At 57.1% G+C, this 6,891-nt stretch overlaps 1 long non-coding RNA gene across 1 annotated transcript; it reads left to right on the top strand.

Annotated features, from left to right (window-relative positions):
• The first annotated feature begins 6,294 nt into the window (after positions 1 to 6,294).
• On the top strand, positions 6,295 to 6,587 carry LOC118562551. Its single transcript, XR_004930660.1, has 2 exons — positions 6,295 to 6,414; positions 6,485 to 6,587. It is a non-coding gene; the product is annotated as an uncharacterized LOC118562551 (long non-coding RNA).
• Positions 6,588 to 6,891: the final 304 nt, after the last annotated feature.

Here is a 6,891-nt window from a genome sequence, read left to right as displayed (position 1 = left end):
GTCAGACAGAACGGTTGAACCAGGAGCTGGAGACCGCCCTCCGCTGCCTCACCTCTCAGAACCCCACAGATTGGAGCAAATTTCTCCCCTGGGTTGAATACGCCCACAATTCCCACATCTCCACAGCCACAGGCTTGTCCCCCTTCGAGGTCTCCCTTGGCTATCAGCCCCCGTTACTTCCCGAGGACAATAAACCCATCGCCGTCCCCTCTGTCAATGACCACATCACCCGCTGCAGACACTATTGGACCCAGACCATCCAAGCCCTCAAACACACAGCAGAACAGAACCGCCGATTTGCTGACCGGAAGCGAGTCCCAGCCCCCACCTACCATCCCGGTCAGAAAGTCTGGCTGTCCACCAGAGACATCCCCTCTAGAGCTGCCTCCCGAAAGTTGTCCCCACGTTTCACCGGCCCCTATGAGATCATCTCCATCGTCAGTCCCACCACCGTCCGTCTCCGCCTCCCATCTCACTCCCGAGTCCATCCCACATTCCACGTTTCTCAGATCAAGCCTGTCGTCTCTAGTCCCTTGTGCCCTCCGGCCGAACCCCCTCCACCCACCCAGGACCACCACGGACGTCAGATCCAACGGATCGTGGCCTCCCGTCCACGTGGTAGAGGTTTCCAATACCTCGTGGACTGGGTTGGTCGCGGTCCCGAGGATCGGTCCTGGCTCCCTGGTTCCGCCATCCCCGACCTGTCTCTCATTAGCTCCTTCCTTGCTTCTCGACCCTCCACGTCCTCCTCGTGGTCGCCAGGAGGCGACCCTTGAGGGGGGGGTGGTGTCAGGACTCAGCCGGCAGGGCCGGGCAGCACGCTGCCGGCTCTGCCGTCTCTGCTTCTTCCACAGGTGTTCGGGGTTGACTGTTGGGCGGAGCACGCACACCTGCGGGCAGTTGAGCAGCACTGGGCCCCGCTATAAGAACTGCGCTCGAACAGCGGGAGGATGCCAGAGTGTTACCGTTGTGGTATGAACAATCGGCCACGGCTTTTCGCCTACTTACCTTTTCCGCTGACTAAGACAGTCCTCTGTGTCTCCTAGGTTCACTCCCTGAGCGCTGACGTCTCCTCTCGTGCTCCTGCGAGCTCTCCCGTGATCCCTCTCGTGCTCCACTGGTTACCTTCTGAGTCGGCTTCCCCGGACCCAAGGTACTCCCTCTGACGATCTTCTGGTTCCTCCCGCTGTTCTGATCCCTTGGATTCCCCCGGTGCTGCTCGGACCCACTCCTGCCCCAGCTTCCCACGGACACCCGTCTCCTCCACCGTGTGCTAGGCTGAGACCGCACTGCCCCCTCCCCGGTCAGGTTCCCAGCGCTTCGTGGTAAGCTTACGCTCCTAGCAGATTTCCGCCGGCTCTCTTCCGTGGACTAACCGTTTGTTCTCCTCCGTAGTGTGTTCCGGTTCCCTGGTCCCCGTTCGTGTGCCCCAGCGTCTGCTGTGGCAGATTAGCTCTCGTCCTCCCCGTTGTTCCTTGTAAATAAAACCCGTGAAGTCTGATCTGTCTCACCGAGTGTATTCTGCATGTGGGCCAAACATTTAAAAGCAAACATGACAGAAGAACACTCTGGCCAAATTGACTCAGCGAGTACATTTGGTGGGACTCTAGCCGTCCAACAGGATCAGATCCGGGGGCTAGAAGCCGCAGTATCCGGGTTGCAGGACCAGCTACAGGGTTTTGCTGCCCAGATCAACCAACTGACAGGTATGTTGAGCGCTAGCCGCCAGCCAGCTGTTTCCGCGTCTCCCGGCCCCTCCCCTGACCCCGCGTCAGTAGTGACGTCATCGGGAATCCCCGAGACCTCATCCCCGAATCCGGAGAAATTCTCCGGGGAGAGTGGTGACTGTGGGGGTTTCCTCTTCCAGTGCTCCCTAGTTTTTAATCGTTCTCCCAGTCTGTTTACCCACGATTACGTTAAGATCTCTTTTATTTTACGGCTTCTTACCGGAAAAGCCCTTAGATGGGCGGAGACCCGCTTCCCTGACTGCCAACAGTTCGGCTGCTCTTTTAGTGATTTCCTAACGGAGTTTAAGATGGTTTTCGCGGCCGAATCAGACGAAGTGCAGAGTTCCCAGCGGTTGTTGGCCCTTCGGCAGCGGGGCAGACGAGTGGCTGATTTTGCCATCGACTTCCGTACGGTGGCTGCAGCTGCGGGGTGGGAGCAGCGCGCGCTGAAGTCCGTGTTTTTTCAGGCGTTAGACGAGTCCCTCAAGGACGAGCTGGCGCGTCTAGAGGAGCCAACCACTCTTAATGAATACATAACCCTCGCTGTCCGGCTAGATAACCGGCTTCGGGCTCGGGGCAGAAACCGGCCAGATAGACCCCTCATTTATCGGCCACCTCTGCCCGAGCGGAACGCCTCTCCAGCCGCCGTGACTCCTCCATCGCCCCCGGAGCCTATGCAGCTGGGCCGGGTTCGGCTCACTCCCTCTGAGAGGCAACAGCGAATGAGTTCACGATTATGCATTTATTGTGCTTCTCCCACCCACTTTATTAAAGATTGTCCAGATCGGCCAAAATATTAGGTTCGTCGGTTGTAGAGGAGGAACCGGCGGACCGATCTCAGTTCTCTCTTTCTACTCCTCCACGCCTCTGCTTAAAGGCAGTGATCGTCTCTGTGCGAGACGCATTTAAGTTGTCCGCCCTAGTAGATTCGGGGTGCGATTTTAATTTATTAGACAGTTCTTTTGTTCTCCGCGCTCGTCTCGAGACAGTTCCCCTAGAAACTCCCCTTCAGGTTTCAGCCCTGAACGGAGGGGTTCTTCCAAGAATAACCCATCGAACCAAGCCTTTAGAACTCGTGGTCTCTGGCAATCACAGAGAAAAGATCTCATTTCTCGTTTTTCCTGTTAAGCATGCCCCACTAGTTTTAGGTTTCCCGTGGTTGCAACAGCATAACCCACTGATTAATTGGGCCGACCAGCGGGTTGAGACCTGGTCACCTAAGTGCCATGCTGACTGCTTGCAGTCAGCTGTACCCCCCTGTCAGGTGCACACACTGCCTCAACCTCAGGTAGATCCCGAGACCTTAAAACTGGTTCCTACGCCCTATCATGACTTAAAACAGGTCTTCAGCAAGGCTCAGGCGTGTTCGCTCCCTCCGCATCGCCCGTACGACTGCGCTATTGATCTCCTGCCTGGTGCCCCGCTGCCGACCAGCCGCCTCTATAACATCTCCCAATCTGAACGTCAGGCCCTCGAAAAATATATCAAAGAGTCGTTAGCCGCTGGGTTAATCCGTCCGTCATCCTCCCCACTCGGTGCCGGGTTCTTTTTCGTCTCAAAGAAAGATGGCTCCCTTCGCCCCTGCATCGATTACCGTGGCCTAAACGCTATTACTGTTAAGAATAAATATCCACTCCCACTCCTCTCCTCCGCCTTAGAGCCGGTTCAATCTGCCACTGTCTTCACTAAGTTAGATCTGCGTAACGCTTACCACTTAGTGCGGGTCCGCCGGGGAGATGAGTGGAAGACGGCCTTCAAGACTCCCCTGGGGCATTTTGAATATCAGGTCATGCCTTTCGGCCTGTGTAACGCCCCTGCAGTGTTTCAAGCCCTGGTAAATGACGTTCTCCGCGACTTCCTAAACATCTTTGTCTTTGTCTACTTGGACGATATCCTCATTTACTCCCGCAACCTAGCCGAACATCAGCACCATGTCCGCCAAGTGCTCCAACGTCTTCTTGAGAACCGGCTATTTGTAAAGGCGGAGAAATGTGAATTTCACAAACCCTCAGTCTCATTCCTCGGCCTTCATCCTGGAAGGGGGGCAGGTCCGGTCTGACCCCGAGAAAATAAGAGCTGTCCTCGAGTGGCCCGTACCCAATTCCAGGAAAGAATTACAGCGTTTCCTTGGGTTCGCCAATTTCTACAGGCGTTTCATCAGAGGCTACAGCCAGGTCGCCGCCCCTCTTCATGCCCTCACCTCCGTAAAGATTCCTTTCTCGTGGAACCCTCAGGCTGACTCAGCGTTCACCACCCTAAAGAAGCGGTTTTCTCAAGCCCCCATTCTAATCCACCCTGACCCGAAGAAACAGTTCACAGTGGAGATTGACGCGTCTGACACCGGGGTGGGTGCAGTCCTCTCCCAGAGCTCTGACCAAGACCAAAGGTTACACCCATGTGCCTTCTTCTCCCGACGTCTCTCCCCGGCAGAACGAAATTACGACGTCGGAGACAGAGAGCTGTTGGCAATAAAACTCGCCCTGGAGGAGTGGCGTCATTGGCTCGAGGGGTCCGAGCAGCCCGTCCTGATCTGGACAGACCATAGAAACCTGGCCTACCTCCAGACGGCGAAGAGACTGAACCCCCGTCAAGCCCGCTGGTCCCTTTTCTTTTCCCGTTTTAATTTGACCATTTCCTATCGCCCCGGTTCCAAGAACCAGAAGCCAGACGCCCTGTCCCGCCTTTACTCTCCTCCCGACTCAGAAAAGGAACCAGCACCGATTCTCCCGCCGTCCTGTGTGATCGGAGCCCTCCGTTGGAAGATCCAGGACCTAATCTCCCGAGGCCTTCAGACCGAGCCAGACCCTGGGACCGGACCTCCAAACCGTACCTACGTGCCTACTTCAGCCCGACCTCATGTCCTCCAGTGGGCCCATTCTACAAGATTTTCTGCTCACCCTGGCATCCTCCGGACCCGGACTTTCCTCTCCCGACGCTTCTGGTGGCCCACCTTGTCCCAGGACGTAAAACAGTTTGTCCTCTCGTGCCCCATCTGCGCCCAGAACAAGTCATCGAACAGACCCCCCGCTGGCCTCCTTCAGCCCCTCCCAGTTCCCGAGCGCCCCTGGTCGCACATTGCCCTCGATTTCGTCACCGGACTCCCCTCATCCCAAGGAATGACCACAATACTCACCGTAGTCGACAGGTTTTCCAAGGCATGCCATCTCATCCCCCTCAGAAAGCTTCCCTCAGCCCTCCAAACGGCCCAGCTCCTGGTGAAACACGTGTTTCGCCTGCATGGTATCCCGCAGGACGTTCTGTCTGACCGTGGTCCCCAATTCATCTCGCGGGTGTGGAGGGAGTTTGCCGTGGCCCTTGGGGCCCGGTACACCCTCACTTCCGGCTATCACCCGCAGACCAACGGTCAGACAGAACGGTTGAACCAGGAGCTGGAGACCGCCCTCCGCTGCCTCACCTCTCAGAACCCCACAGATTGGAGCAAATTTCTCCCCTGGGTTGAATACGCCCACAATTCCCACATCTCCACAGCCACAGGCTTGTCCCCCTTCGAGGTCTCCCTTGGCTATCAGCCCCCGTTACTTCCCGAGGACAATAAACCCATCGCCGTCCCCTCTGTCAATGACCACATCACCCGCTGCAGACACTATTGGACCCAGACCATCCAAGCCCTCAAACACACAGCAGAACAGAACCGCCGATTTGCTGACCGGAAGCGAGTCCCAGCCCCCACCTACCATCCCGGTCAGAAAGTCTGGCTGTCCACCAGAGACATCCCCTCTAGAGCTGCCTCCCGAAAGTTGTCCCCACGTTTCACCGGCCCCTATGAGATCATCTCCATCGTCAGTCCCACCACCGTCCGTCTCCGCCTCCCATCTCACTCCCGAGTCCATCCCACATTCCACGTTTCTCAGATCAAGCCTGTCGTCTCTAGTCCCTTGTGCCCTCCGGCCGAACCCCCTCCACCCACCCAGGACCACCACGGACGTCAGATCCAACGGATCGTGGCCTCCCGTCCACGTGGTAGAGGTTTCCAATACCTCGTGGACTGGGTTGGTCGCGGTCCCGAGGATCGGTCCTGGCTCCCTGGTTCCGCCATCCCCGACCTGTCTCTCATTAGCTCCTTCCTTGCTTCTCGACCCTCCACGTCCTCCTCGTGGTCGCCAGGAGGCGACCCTTGAGGGGGGGGTGGTGTCAGGACTCAGCCGGCAGGGCCGGGCAGCACGCTGCCGGCTCTGCCGTCTCTGCTTCTTCCACAGGTGTTCGGGGTTGACTGTTGGGCGGAGCACGCACACCTGCGGGCAGTTGAGCAGCACTGGGCCCCGCTATAAGAACTGCGCTCGAACAGCGGGAGGATGCCAGAGTGTTACCGTTGTGGTATGAACAATCGGCCACGGCTTTTCGCCTACTTACCTTTTCCGCTGACTAAGACAGTCCTCTGTGTCTCCTAGGTTCACTCCCTGAGCGCTGACGTCTCCTCTCGTGCTCCTGCGAGCTCTCCCGTGATCCCTCTCGTGCTCCACTGGTTACCTTCTGAGTCGGCTTCCCCGGACCCAAGGTACTCCTCTGACGATCTTCTGGTTCCTCCCGCTGTTCAGATCCCTTGGATTCCCCCGGTGCTGCTCGGACCCACTCCTGCCCCAGCTTCCCACGGACACCCGTCTCCTCCACCGTGTGCTAGGCTGAGACCGCACTGCCCCCTCCCCGGTCAGGTTCCCAGCGCTTCGTGGTAAGCTTACGCTCCTAGCAGATTTCCGCCGGCTCTCTTCCGTGGACTAACCGTTTGTTCTCCTCCGTAGTGTGTTCCGGTTCCCTGGTCCCCGTTCGTGTGCCCCAGCGTCTGCTGTGGCAGATTAGCTCTCGTCCTCCCCGTTGTTCCTTGTAAATAAAACCCGTGAAGTCTGATCTGTCTCACCGAGTGTATTCTGCATGTGGGCCAAACATTTAAAAGCAAACATGACACTCATAACTCTGAGACGTTTGGTTTAATTTGGCCCAAATTTGCTATGCAGCTTCCTGTGGTAAGGTGCTACAAACCTGGAAGAGCCTATCTCTCAAAGACCTTCCATCTGTTAGTTGTTTTTGGACCGGTTATTAGGTTTGACGGCACAGCACGGCTTTCTCTCGGCCCCTGGGGCAGATAGGGACCCCAAATTACCAGGGCCTGCTCTACTCACACCCTAGAAACCGTGCGGTTTGATAGCTC

The sequence above is a fragment of the Fundulus heteroclitus genome, unplaced genomic scaffold, assembly GCF_011125445.2.
Source record: "Fundulus heteroclitus isolate FHET01 unplaced genomic scaffold, MU-UCD_Fhet_4.1 scaffold_974, whole genome shotgun sequence".
Taxonomy (NCBI): Eukaryota; Metazoa; Chordata; class Actinopteri; order Cyprinodontiformes; family Fundulidae; genus Fundulus; species Fundulus heteroclitus.
The sequence above is the reverse complement of the archived record's forward strand: the minus strand, read 5'-3'. Positions and strand labels throughout refer to the sequence as shown.